Source organism: Schistocerca piceifrons, chromosome X, assembly GCF_021461385.2.
Source record: "Schistocerca piceifrons isolate TAMUIC-IGC-003096 chromosome X, iqSchPice1.1, whole genome shotgun sequence".
Taxonomy (NCBI): Eukaryota; Metazoa; Arthropoda; class Insecta; order Orthoptera; family Acrididae; genus Schistocerca; species Schistocerca piceifrons.
This window is the reverse complement of record NC_060149.1, coordinates 551,414,115-551,429,483: the sequence shown is the minus strand read 5'-3', so window position 1 is coordinate 551,429,483 and position 15,369 is coordinate 551,414,115.

The window sequence follows — 15,369 nt, the reverse complement described above, 5'->3', positions numbered from 1 at the left end:
TAACACCGACGAGTTGGGTAACTCCTGAGATCGCCTCTACCATTTTCGAAAGCGTAGATAATTCCATGGAAATCTGTATCTTATTAGTTCTTATGAAATACTTAAGCTAGAATTTTCCATCTTGCTCACTCTGTAATTTTAGACGTTTGTTAATCGAATACAGATATATTTGCTGAATTATACCTAGATTCTGATGCTTACTTCCCCACAGTTTAACACTACTAGGGGTATTATTCGACTTATCTATGCAGAAGAACCTCTGTGAAGATGCGGACGCAGGGGAGAGATACTCGCAGTTTCAAAGGGTGTAGCGGGCCGACGAGAGCCACGCTTGGATATCCGGTCGATAAAATAAATTCCCTTGAACAGGTACGGATCCAGGCTCGAGTTTGAATCCGTACACAGTACAGAAACGCATGTATGCATGTATGTTCCACATCTTCTCCTAAAACCTAAAACACTGGACCGATTTCAACCAAGCTTGGTACATAAATCACTTACTGTCGAGAAAGAACCGCCGTGGGGGAACTGCCTACTTATCGAAGGGGTGAGGGTGAGAAAGATGTGTAGCCCAAAACGAGCGAGTACCCAGGATTTACTCATCCAATATTTGAGAGTGAGAACACTTAGTGACTTGAAACACACTTTACGCATAATTTCAAACCATTACGAATCTTTTTCTCGCTGACAACCACTACAAAATGAAAGAAGAAAAAAAGGTTATCGCTTCCCACCTTTTTGCTGATCCTGCAGTAAAATTGCCGTATCAGGTATGACGTTTTAATTTGGTACTTATTTACAATTGAAGTATTTGCGATACATTTTGCAGACAGTATTCACATATAACAGTGAATTTATCAGAAAAGTTATATCATTGTACGACACTTAATTCAGGAGATATAACGTCATAAACTCTAAGATACGTGAAACACTGCCACACAACACAATGCATGGACGTTTAAATTTGTAACTTCTTTGCTAGTAGCTCTGTTCGCAACAAATCTCGCAGACAGTGTCCACATATGCTGAGGAATATACCTACAAAACTTTATCATTGTGCGACGTACAGTTCAAGCCATATGACGGTATAAACTCTGAGATGAGTGAAAAACTGTTGCATGATGTTTGAATTTATTGCGTCTTTACTACTGATTCTATTCGCAACGCACTTCGCAGACTGTATCTAAATATACCACTGAACGTACTTGCAAAATGATATAATTTTATAACACATTATTCAAGGTATATGATGTCATAAAGTTGGAGCTGGGCGAAAACCAAACTGCAAGGCGAAATGAGCTACAGATACAGGTGACATACGTGTAGAACTATGCGTGAACTATGTTATGAAATTTATGTTACATGTGCGTATTCTGGAAAAGCCAGGGGTAAGAAGAGCCATCTAAATGCCTGGATCGATTTCAACCAAACTTCGTACACATATTACTGACCATCTGGAAAGAAGTGCTGTGGGGGTAAGAACCACCAGCCTGTTGTTGGGCTGGGGCTATGGAACTTAACATCTGAGGACATCAGTCCCCTAGACTTAGAACTACTTAAACCTAATTAACCTAAGGACATCACACACATCCATGCCCGAGGCAGGATTCGAACCTGCGACCGTAGAAGCCGTGTGATTCCGAACTGAAGTGCCTGGAACCACTCGACCACAGCGGCCGGCAGAGAGGGTCGGGAGGAGGAGATCGACAGAGGGGCAGAGAGGGGGAAGGAAAAGATGGACATAAATAGGTGGCAGGCGGAGGCGGGCAAAGAGGGGGAGAAGGAGATGGATAACAGAAGATCGGAATAAAGAGATACATATCCGGGCAATGTCGGGTACTAAGCTGGTTAGCAAATAAATGTTATCTCCCGAGTAGGTGAACTTTGTTTGCCTTTAGGTGTACCCAGAGATGAATTATTGTAGATTAATATTCTTATAATTGACATTTCGGTCAATGAGATTATTTACTGTAATGGAAAGAATAATAATAATAATAATAATAATAGGAACAAAATCACAGTAAATGAAATAAAGAGAATTTAGAAGTCTTTAATCATTTCGGGAATTAGAAAGCACTGAGACACATTCATGTAGTAATATCACTGATTTTTGGGATTGGAGGAGTGTGTTCCAGCAAAACTGCCGTGTTACTGTTAATGCGCAGCAAAATTTGGTAATCTCTGGTTCTTTTACATCTGTTCCAAAGACCGTCCATTCTGTATTCCATTTAAATATCACTGCCATATTCTCTCAGAAAGACCCTCATTTTTTATTTCCGTAGTGGTACCATAGTGTACATCCATTCCCACTAATTCTTGCGAAGAATATTCTGTCTTACAATACCAAATCCCATCACCAGCACAGCGTGACCCAGTCGTATTACGGCCAACCTTGAAACGTTCTCCAAATAGTTTTCTTCTGCAACGCATATCCCTAAAATCATATCTCGTCTCAGATCCATGTTGCACTATCTTCGTCACATTCTCATTGCACACACCTATTTTATACGGGGAGAGGTCAGTATCAACATCTTCAATAATGACATGAGTACCACATCAGTCTCCGATGAAGTCGTCATCACCACACCAAGATCATCTGCTTCTAATTATGTTAGCCACATTTTATCATCTTTTAATATTTTAATACATGTTTTCTAATCAGAGAGATGTGTATGGTTGCAGAACTGCTATTTATTGTCTGGCCGTGTCCAGTGATAAAATGAAAGGCAGTTTTGGGGAAAGAAGGAGACGCAAGAGACACTTTCTAGTGGTCTGTTTTCTACATATTCACCGTTACACACTATTAGGTCTCACAGCTAGTATATGACAACACTTGACCTTTCTGGATGTAACGTCTAGTGCCATAAAAATAAAAACGCACATTTTTGCAATAAACTTCGTTTTCAACTGTAGTTCGGAAACCGATTATATGGAACTGAAAAAAATTATAGAAAGAAAAAGAATGAGCTGATACGTAATTCAAAAGTAACTGAAATTGATCACATTCCTGGAGAGGTAACCCTAACAAGTGTGATAATATCAAGTCCATTGTCTTACCTGAAAGAATACAATTTATTTCTGACTGTAGCTCTTTGCGACAGAAAACGAGACGTATTAATAATAAAGATATGAAGTAGCAGCTCCACCGTGTGTTGAACTGGAAACAGCATTTTACCGCAAACTGTCTGGAGTTCCTGAATTGTGCTGCAAATCAGATAGAAAAAGAATGCCAGTACGATACGTTTCATTAATCAGTGAGGAAGTGTGTTACGCATGCTGCTATGTGATATTGGAAGCGTTTTAAATATAAACTGACATTAAATCATATTTCTGGAGCCATTCCTTGTTAGTAGAAGGAGAAGAAAAAGAGGAGGGAGAAGGTGAAGCAGAGAGAGAAAGAGGTGAATTTTTTGTGTTCGTAGTTATTTTTAATTAGCGTTAAACACGCCTTGTCAGTGTTCAAGGTCAATGTGTTTGGTAGTGCGAAGGTGGTAGGAAATCCCACGCAGCCAAATGACGGGGTGACTAAGCCATAGAGCAGAACACGCAAGTCAAACAGCTCATAGTATGAAGTCATGCTGCCTCATCAACCCAAGCTGCCCCGACCCAAATGTGCAGCTGCCGAAGAACTCGGTCGTGAATCACTGAAGATGTCGACACGCTGGGGTTATAGTACGAGGAATTCCAATGAATGAGTCGAGTGGCCGTCGCTGTCCACAGCTACTCTTAAATGTGGCAAGAATTCAGACGCTACGACAAAAAGCATGCTAGTTTTCGGACGGGTCCATTCTTGGGCCCAATGTAACTGACCGTCTGACCTGCGTATCTTCGAGGTCATTTAATCATTTTTCTTCTTACTTAAGCTAATAAATAAGCTGTACCCTAAATTAAAAAATAAAATCAATTTAAAAAATACGCACAAAATCTGAACCGGACATGAATTCGGCTGTTACCGTTAGTGCCAAAGTGATATAAACAATTAGACAAAATCAATAATAAAACCAAATGTGCACCTAAAAATTAGTTTCATTTTTTCAAAACATCACAATCTACAAAGGAGGGGGAAGGTATTGATCATGGTCTACCGGTAGAAATTATAATGTCACTTTCCTGGAATTATGTTGGAAAAACGTACAAAAGTCCAAATCAGGATGAGTTGATCAAAAACCTTATCTTTATTCGCTTTATGTGGATGGGTTTCTTTTTGTATTTCTATGAGTTTAGTGAAATACAAAGAATTTAACACAATCAAACGGTCATTATCATTCATACTTACACAATATTTTTAGCCCTCGATTGGTTTCAGTGAGTTACAGTCAAGTAACACAATTTACGAATTATTATATTTACTGAAGGGAATAGAAGGATTTATGAAGAGAAAATCCTTCAACTTTGATTGAAGAAAATGAGAATGTCTCCAATAGCCTTCTTTTTTTTGTGGAAACCTACTGAAAATGAGTGCTGTAGAGAGCTGCACACATTTTTGATCAGTACTTTCGGAAATTCTCGCAATTTAAAGATCGTTCACATGTGGTAAAATCTCTGTATGCGCGCTGCGGTTCCTTTGAAACTAATTCATGTTTTCAATCACGAATTTCACAAGCGACTGGATGTGCTTTGACGTCACTCTAAGAAAACACTGCTTGTTAAATGAAGGCCTATGTCAGAATTAACACCACATATGGCCCAGACAGGTCACTTGGTGACTGAAAGTATTCCTTTTACCTGTGTTGAGTTCCTCACAAATACAAAAAGGGATCATGGGATTGGGTCCATCTCTTTTGCCAACCACATTTTGTTCATACTCTAGTTTTATTTCCCGATCATGTTCCAAAGCATCAGTGTCATCATCTGTGAATTCTTATTTTATTGACATTTAGTGACAAAAAAACAGACTATTTTACTTTAACAGTCGTGAGTGTAATGCCTTGTGTAAACACTTGTAGCATCAAACTTGTTACGTGTGTTGTGAACTGCATGTCACACCCTTCACGTTCTGCAGCGCACTTAATATTACTGTTCACAATAACAAAAACTAAGTTGCAAAATATACGGAACGGTTACTCTTACCCCTAAAATAACAGCATGAAGTAGCAAGTGAAGAAGAACGCCTACAAACTTTAACAATAGAGCCCAAGCCGGTTTTGATCGGTTTTGAAGAAAATGTCACGAAAAAGATATTTTCATTTAATGAATTTGTGTTACGGCAGCTTAGAAACTGCGGCCTTGATTCGTCAATTAACGGTAACAGTATTTAGTCATGGATCTGTTTGTCTGTCAGCGTAACAATTAAACAAATGGTTACCATCATGTATTGGTACAGACTGGTAGATTGTCCCGAACAAGGAGAAGGAGGAGGATATTAGTGTTTAACGTCCCGTCGACAACGAGGTCATTAGAGACGGAGCACGAGCTCGGATTGGGGGAAGATGGAGAAGGAAATCGGCCGTACCCTTTCGAAGGGACCATTCCGGCATTTGTATTGAGCAATGTAGCAAAATCTGGAAGGCCGGAAGTGGGTTTGAGCCGTCGTCCTCTAGAATGCGAGTCTAGAGTAGTTCCGAACAAGTAAAGGAATGAACAAGGAGAATTAGTATTTAATTTTCCATCGACGACTAGGTCGTTAGGGACAGAGCACAAGCTCCGACTGTGAAAGCGTTGGAATGGAAATTCGTCGCTCTCTTACAAGAACCCACACAGCCTTTGTTTTAACTGGTTAACGTAATTCGTGGAAAATGTAGTTCTGCGTGGCCAGACAGGGATTTGAACAGCAGTCCCCGAATGCAAGTCCAGTGTCTGGGCACTGCGTTACGTCACACTCTTGTCATGTAAAAGGTCTGTGTTACGTCATGAGTCCGGTCTGGTTAACCAGTCAGATTGGAACTCTGTCATCGTAGTAGGAAACCTGTACAGTGACCGTCGTTGATATCAATACTCACGTTGTCCAAATGCTTTGCAAAAATATTGCAGGAAACATTTAAATAAAGCAAGATCTTAGTCTTGTATGAGCGAAAATAATACCTACCATTTGTTTATAAGCATATGTCTGAGATCATAAAGTGAAAGCATGTCACACTATTCCTAATCGGTCTTGTCAACCACTGAAAGTCTTTGCCATGCAATAAAATCATTAGAACGACGAGTGTTAGCGTCTTTCCATATTATTGACTGATGGAGGTATAACAAAAAGTCAGGTAATAAAGATTGGGACTGGTAAAAAATGGGGATTCGGCTTTTGCAGCAATTTGCTTGATTACAATCTCAAAGATTAATAAATAAGAGAAGTTGTTTCGTTAAATATACCTGTGGTCTTGGATAGGACGACTAGGCCTTTTTTACAATAAATCATGACAATAGGCTTTAACTGAATCTCAACTAGTTTAAAAAAAGAGAGATTTATTCACACAAATACCACAAAAATTTGCACTGGATTATCTGTTCTTCATGAGAATGTACAATCTGTTGGAAAAATGTACGGCAGCTTGAAGCTGAATTACAGTCTTTGAACAGCTCTGATGCTATCGTCAAATGAATGTGCAACTTGCTACTGCATAAAAGCTTGATCATGTATTTATATCTGATGTGATACACATTTTAAAGCTGCAGAAGATATCATCACAACTAGTGTAGATATACATTTTGAATTTTCAACCCTTCAACTCAATTTGTTTAACAAATTAACCGAAGTCCTTGAAACACTCTCTCCCCCGAAACCAGCATAATGTTGCGTGGAGACACATAATTAACAATTAACACAGGCGTTCAGAGTGAAATTAGGTATCACATTCTGTATATTTTGAGCACTTTTGGCATTGTGCAAATGGCAAACACTACCACTAGAGTATGAAAAAGCTCAGCATCAGTTTTAGACGATATACTCACAGATAACGACATGGAAAACTGAAAAGTGTTTCTAAGAGATCTCAGCCTTTCTAATTGTTACTGTCATATAATAAAGCTAGAGACAAGCTTGGTAAAACGAGCCAAATTGTAGGTCTACAAAAGGATATTCTCACAACGTAAAATGCACACTTTTTCTGTGCCATTGGCAATTCGAACTTGGGATGAAGGGTATATGGAAAACACTGTTATCCTAAGTTCTCTAAATTCTTCAGCATTTTTAAATTAACATTTGAGGACGTATTTCTAAAAGTAGCCGCCTCTAGCAGCTAAGGAATATAATGGATAGCTGTGGGCTTTAGAAAGTCCTTCCAGACAATTCAATTTCTTAGTTCTTTCCAAAAAGTTATACTAACCCACAATTTACATATTGCTAGCATAAAAACAAGTAAATGTGGGACGCAATATAACAGGAAACTGGAAGAGGCGAATGCAGGTGTAATAACATAGAAATCAAAGATGGGAGTTGAATAATAGAAAATCCTGGGGCAGTGGCAAATTTTGTAAATGACTATTTCTCTGATATTACTAAGAAGTTGCGTCAAATACTTCCTAAAATACGTATAAGAGCCAAAATGACTTGCGCAGCAACCAGAATGAGGCTTTTCCTGACAGAGCTTGACATCAGGAAGACAATAATCTAATAAGAAATCAGGAGGTATGTATAAGGTTCCAGTTTCTGTTCTGAAGGCGTGCGAACTGCAGTAACAAATATAATAAATGAGTCCTTGAGATACAGTATCTTTCCAGAGTACCTAAAGAACGCACAAGTTGTGTTCTTGCTAAAGAAAGGTAATGGGGAGGGTATTGACAACTACAGATCAGTTTCACTACTTTCTGCCGCCTCAAAAATAATGAATCATTCATAATAGATAGTATAATGAGATACATGAATAAAATAAACATTTCCATGAACCATAGTTGGGTTTCCGGAGCCAGAGAAATACAATATCGGACGACAGAGAATTGAAAAAAAAAAAAGCTCTTGACAACGACGGCTGTGTCACAACATATTCTTAGACTTGTCCAAGGCTTTTGAGAGTGTTGACCGTAAAACACTACTAAACAAGCTAGAAGCACTAAGTGTAAGAGTAATATCAAACGAGTGGTTAGAGCCTTACTTCGTAAACGGTGCAAACAGTAGAGTTAGTTCACACACCAACCGATGACAAAAATTTAGTAGGGCATTTGTCAGACAAGATAAATACAAATATAGGTGTTCCCGAGGATAATGTATTGGGTCCAACTCTGTTCTTCATATATGTCAATCACTTTCGAGACAGTATTAGGCATGGAGAAAAAGTACGCCTTGCTGATGACAACGTCATATTTCACTGGTAAAAGACCAGAATTCCTACTAGCGAGAGCAAATGGTTCTCTCAAGGTTCTTTGTGATGGGGCAGTATGTTATAAATTAACATTGAACACAAAGAAAATATACAGTATGCGTTTCAGCATACCAAGGGAACAATTTTCTGTGACATTAAGCATAAACGATAAATTTATAGTTCGTGTAACAAACACAAAGTTTGTAGGGATAAATATTAATTATAGATTATCATGGGATGAACACTCAAAGATGCCGGCAAAAAGAATGTCATCATTATATTTTCCTCTTAGGGCTTGTGAATTCCTGAAACTATAGAAGAATCAATTTGTATATAATCTTTCATTTTACACCCTAGAAAATGATTCGTTTAGCAATTTGACTCACTACATTTTGACTGTCAATCACTGTCAGTTTAAGCTGGCTGCCAACATTACTGACTTTTACAGAGAAGATTATTATGGAACTGGATATGGACACGACAAAGTGTTTGGTGACGTTGTCGATGAGGCTCTGCCTGAGCTTCCCCCACCCAGCATCTTCTCCTACCACAACGTTCTCCCACTACTGCCTCTGTACCCCACTTCAGAACTCCTCCTACAGTCCACGGAGAGCGCAGTTGATTCCAAGATCCAGTGAGGTTTCAGTGAATAGTGCGACTTGTCTCAGCTATTCGTAGACCATCTCAGTGCTTTATTCGTGTCCTGAATACTTCCACAGTATCAGTTGGCTTGCTGTGTAGTCCAGTATGTCGTCACAGGCTGCCAGTGGAGTAGGACTAAACGCGATAGTGTGTTACTTCCCTTGGTTTCCGTACTACCATAGATATCAGATTGGGTTTGATATAATTATTAACCCTCCTGACGCACAAGCGGATCCTTCTGTGGCGGGTCAGTCTCAGCGCTTGATTCATGTTCAGCTGTACTTCCCAGATGGTTTTATCTGTAATCCTGCAAACTTTGATGGACTGCCATACCCCCCTTCATTCGGAGATTGTGCGCCACAATTCTACCCTCCACACCCTCATTTTCATCCACCAACGTACCAAGCTTATCCACCTGCAACACCACCTTTTCCTCATTGTGTACCAATGGATTCCCAGGGACCCATGATGTGGCAAGATCAACTTGATGCTCGTGTGATACTATATGTCGTAAACGGTCAGCCAGGTGAATTTATAGTAGTAGATGACACACCATACGGTGTCATTCCTCAGTGTAAGGTGTGCGGTGAGTTTCATACAGAGCCAGAACATATTCACAACAAACGACAACAATTTTGCTTTCCAAAACACAAGCTTTCCCCGAAGCTGCACAAATTGTCAGGTCGTTCACGTATGCATCCATCGAGTTCAGGAACCACAGGCCAAAGAAACACATCGTGCGCTGCAGCAGACGCAGCCTGTGAAAGTGTTGCCACAGAAACCAGTGAGTATAATGTAATGCTTATGAACCTCCTCAGTTAACCATTTAAGCATATTACACTACATATTAACTGTGGATGTCCTTGTAGTACTTCCTGTCATTGTGTTGTATCCATGATTTACGCTGAAGTGCTTCCAAATCAGAAAATGTCGGTGCTACCACCTGTAGACAATAAGTGAATACATTGTTGCCAACAAGATATGAAGTAATTCTGTTATGTAATCACTATGAGCCTTCCTTATTCACTAACAAAATTCCTTTTTTTTGTAGAATGTGATACGGTATCTACGTTCGAGTTAGGATTTTGGCTATGCAATCTGTAAAAAATTTTGCTGAGCCTGAGCATATTGAACAACTGCACCCTTACAGTTTGAAAATACTAAAGGAAACTATGAATTCTACAGCACGTATGTCTTACATACATTGAGAGTTATTCTGTACCGACTACAGCACAAACTAGAATCTCACTTTTTTCTCTGTATATATCGGTTTAAAGTCTTCCCATTTTTGTATTTAATATTAAATATTTTATACATATTCAGCTCTAGTTTTCTAATCTGTGCAGAAATTACAATACGAACTTATGTAGATAGTGAGAAACAACAAACTACATTTAAATGTTGTTTGCTTTTCTGCTATTTACAATAAAAAATCTTTTACCTAACACATATACAGCTGAGATGTATTAAAGACAATACAAAAACATATAACAAATTACTTGCTATCACTCAATTTGTGGCACCTAACTTATAATTGCAGTACTAGTTATGAGCTTGCGCTCATGATCAGTTATAATTACATACATAGTTTTCTAATTCAGAGTAATAAAAATATCTAAATTTCCAGTAAGAAAATTTTAATGAAACTGCACACTATCATAATAGTCAATGTTTCATGATCAGCTATATTTGTGGAACTCAAAATCACTCACAAAATCACAAATAATTTGCACAAAAGATGAAATTTCACACGTAAATCTTATTAGTTCATGAGTCACAGATGCGCAACAAGATACCACATTTAATTTTTTATTGCACCTCGGAATGCTACATAACAGGAAATTGCAAAAAATTAACAGAATTGAAGAGCATAATAAATGGAGAACTATTTGTTTATTTGCAATTTCTCTCTCTCTCTCTCTCTCTCTCTCTCTCTCTCTCTCTCTCTCTCTCTCTCTCTCTCTCAATCTCTTTACTTTTCTTTTCTTCCCTTGTAGCTTAGGCTTTTTCATTCTATGTAACGTTACTATCTGCGCTGTACTGAACTAGTTATCAGAGAGTTACCTACAGCGAATGATTTTTTAGAGGTTTGTAAAGTTTTCTACCTTTGATAGGCAATTCATAGAGTAAACAATGGACCTGCTCACAAGAATGACAGTTATTGGCAGACCTCATTTGTTTATCATTCTTGTATGAACCTTACAATGTGCCTTAATGACAAAATAAGCACAGTATGCAACAGGTGGTTTTACAAAGTGTCTTACTGTTAATATATTTTTAGCGTATATTCACCTACAGCTTCAATAGGATACATTACTAGATGTTATTCATTACAATAAGTGCGATGCACACTTATCTTGTGGTTCTTTTTTTTTTTTTTTTTTTTTTTTTTTTGCTTCAGAAATCCATCTGCAAAAAGAAGATGAGCTTACATTGGCTCAGGAGATGGCAGGAGAACATCAACGTGGGTCACAATAAAGCATGCAAGGCATACAATGGAAACATGATACTGTCACATCAGTTTGCAACCAGCCTACTGTGGCCACCCTCACAAAGGAAACCCATCATTTGGATATAGGTGGTCAGAACGTAGATGGAAATGTTGATAACTAGAAAGGTACCGATTTAACAACTTCGTGAGTCTTGTAACTCATTCTATTGTCAACCACATGCAGAATTTTATATGTATTTAATGTTGCTCTTCAAGTTGATTGTGTTGTGAAAAATCTAATATCATTCCGTTTCCGCCGGCCGCGGTGGCCGTGCGGTTCTAGGCACTCCAGTCCGGAGCCGTGCTGTTGCTACGGTCGCAGGTTCGAATCCTGCTTCGGGCACGGGTGTATGTGATGTCCTTAGGATAGTTAGGTTTAAGTAGTTCTAAGTTCTAAGGGACTGATGACCACAGCAGTTGAGTCCCATAGTGCTCAGAGCCATTTGAACCATTCCGTTTCCTAACAACTTACACTAGAAAAATTCTTTTAATGCATGTCACCAAAATATGTCTTCTAGAGTAGTGTAACTTTATTTACCACATTGGTGACAGTTGAGGGTTTTTTGTAATGTATTATTGCGATTAATCAAAATGTTTTCATAACGTTATAGTATGTGTAGCAAACAGAAAAAGGGTGCAGCAATGTGGAATGCTGATAGTGAATAAAGAGCTTGCCCAAGTGTGGAAATTGTGGTCCTATTGTATAGTTATCTTTTAACAGTTGTTACATGAAGTTTTACTGCCGTTTGTAATATATATTATTTAAAAGTGTGTATTGACTTGATGTTACTGCTGTGTGGAACACTTATGATTTCGAAATGTATACTTCACATGGCACATAAATTAATAACAACACATGTAAAATGTTCATGTCCAATAATAAACATATAAAACAGAATTGGTACTTTACTAGAATTTTCAACAGCATACATCACCGTTTGATGCATACACTAAATATGGAAACTTGTATGGGAACTGTAACAGCAGGCAGACTACTTATACTGTGGAATTACTATAGTTAGAAGACACAATTACAGAAAAAATATAATCTATTCTGAATTCGATGTATTTGTAGAATTATATTGTTATAATCCGGTAATTAACATTTAGATGTAGTCAGTAATATCTTCTAACATAGCTGTCTTGTTCCTGCACTACAATTTGGCATGATTTCATCAGGTATCGATTTATTTGTTGTTAAAAGCGACTTGCAGAATTTTTGTGAGAATTAAGTGAAATAGTGTAACAACTATTTTTTACATAAAGTGTGAGGAATGAATGCTTGTAGTATACAGTATCATACATTGTTGTTAATTATAGATTTTTATGTTGTAATGCAGCATACTGAAAATTTCTTGATAGGTAAAGATAAAGTTGTAGAGAATGTGTTTCTTACCAAATTCAGTATGTACATATTACTACAATTCCTAAAATACATAATTCATGGAATTTTTTGTACATAAAGTAGTACCACTTGGTAGATTTCCTTTGAATCTCCTAAATAGTAAACGCGTTTTACAACTGTATTTTTATAAGTTTGCAAAGGATATGTAAAATATATAGTTTTGTAATCATCCACATAAATGAGCCAATTATCCTTGATATATTTGTGACAATGCTTATGGAATTTGCTGCTTTACCTTTAGATGTATTTTTTGCAACAAATTTTAGTAGTAATATAATACTATGTCTGTATTATTTATTAAAGGCTACATAGCTTGAGCCAAAACGCTTTTGTGTGATTATTTTCTCTGATTTTTAGGCAGCCAGTAAGTAATGACATATCTAAATGAAAGTGGGAAGATCTCCACAGCACATACTGAGTAGAGTAACACAGAAAATTAATAATAATGCTATGATTCCAGACTTCATGACTGAAACAGTTTAGTAGAGTGAACAGTTATATCAAAATTAAGTATTTTTCACATTATTCATTTTATTATGATCAAATATTCATGTTTGTGTTCAAGTCCTTCTATGATCATACTGCTAGTATTTGTGGAAGTGTTATGTAAAGATTCTCATACACAATACTTCTTATATAATACATGCAGAGATAAAAATTTTCACATGCAAATAGTAATATTACTACGTCAGCGAAAATAGCTGCTAGTTTCTACAAACTGTTGCACTTACGTCTTCACATCTGCAGTACATACTTAATGTTGAATAAAGTATGAAGTTTTAAGCGATGTAACTATCATGAAGAGCAATGTAGTTTCTTGTATTAGGTTGCTGAAAAGGTTGAGTACAACAGTAAAAATGTGATATTTTAATGACTGTAAACACAAAGTAATATCGGTGATTGAAAGTACCTTAACTCATCAAAATACCGATAGAAAGGCATGTGTGAAACAATAATTAGAAGGGCAGTTGATGTTCCTCTAAAAATAGATGAATACGTGTAACAGCAAATAATTGTAACAATATATGTGGTGAATAAAAAGATAAAATAGTCAGTTGTCAGGTAAAGTATCAGTTTTTTGTGAGAAAAATTACAGTTCTAGTTCCTTGGTGGTTTTTCATGAGTTTAGTGATGAACATAAATGGGGAAAATAGAACTTTAAAATACACTATTTTTTGGTGACAAGAAAACAACTTTTGCCTCCATGAACATACTGTTAGAATTTGTTGAAGTATTAAGTAAAGATTCTCACACACAATACTTCTTATATAACACATCGAGAGATAAAAATTGTCATGCATAAATAGTAATGTTACTACATCAGAGAAAGTTGCCGCTAATTTCTAAATGGTTCAAATGGCTCTGAGCACTATGGGACTCAACTGCTGAGGTCATTAGTCCCCTAGAACTTAGAACTAGTTAAACCTAACTAACCTAAGGACATCACAAACATCCATGCCCGAGGCAGGATTCGAACCTGCGACCGTAGCGGTCTTGCGGTTCCAGACTGCAGCGCCTTTAACCGCACGGCCACTTCGGCCGGCTGCTAATTTCTACAACTGTTACACTTACGGCTTCACATCTGCAGTAAATACTTCATGTGTGAATAAAGTTTTAGAGTAATATCATATATTCTGTGTTCTTCAACAAGCTTTAATATTATTAATTTCTTAAATTCTTTATTGAACTTCTTTCTTGGTTGCTTCTGCCATAATTACCATATCAGCAATTTTCCAGTGAGTATCTGGTCATAATTCCTACATAGCTCCAAATTTCGTCATAAGAAACATCTGCATAACTGCCCTGCCTAAAAAAATACTTGCCTCATGGGAGTTTCTTACATCATTTAGTACGAAATATAAACTTCTTTATTACATTAGAAGATGCCTTACTACAAATATTTATTATATGAAATTAATACACTTCATGAAAAATGTGTCTGTGTTAAAATGACAGCACACACTACACTAGTACACATTCTTTTTTTAGTGCTTTTAATCGGTGCCACAAGAACACTATCCACTAGTGAAGGACAATGCTCTAATAACAGATTAAGCTCAGAAGTTACTTCTGTATTCTTTTGTTCACTAAGACACGTCCTTTCTGAAGGATTTTATGTATTACATAATATTTTAAATAATTCTTAGAAAAAAAAACTGGAAAAGTGCGAGTAGGAGTTTCCCTCTGTGGGTTCCATACAAATTTAATTACGTATGTAGAGAGGTCATCTATAGGTTTTTATGAATAAGTTTGCGAGTGTCGAAGTACGTGACATAAATGCCAGTATCTTTTGATTGCATTGACTTAGAAGCTTAAATTTTTTGCACCATTAAGGGGTCTTAGACCCTAGTATTGGACATAAACTTCATACTTCTACCTTTCCCGAGAAAAATGGGTATTAACTGACGAACAGACAAACGGACAACGAGTGGTCCTATAAGGATTCCGAATTTGCTTCAGAATCTTAAAAATAGTGGGATGCTAGAAGTATGATTGATAATATACACGAAGCAATGGAAAAAAAAAGAGAGCTGTATCATTTAAAAGCAAATATCGAAAACACTGTTGTTTTGTCAGCTAAATATTGTATGAAATTATTTGAG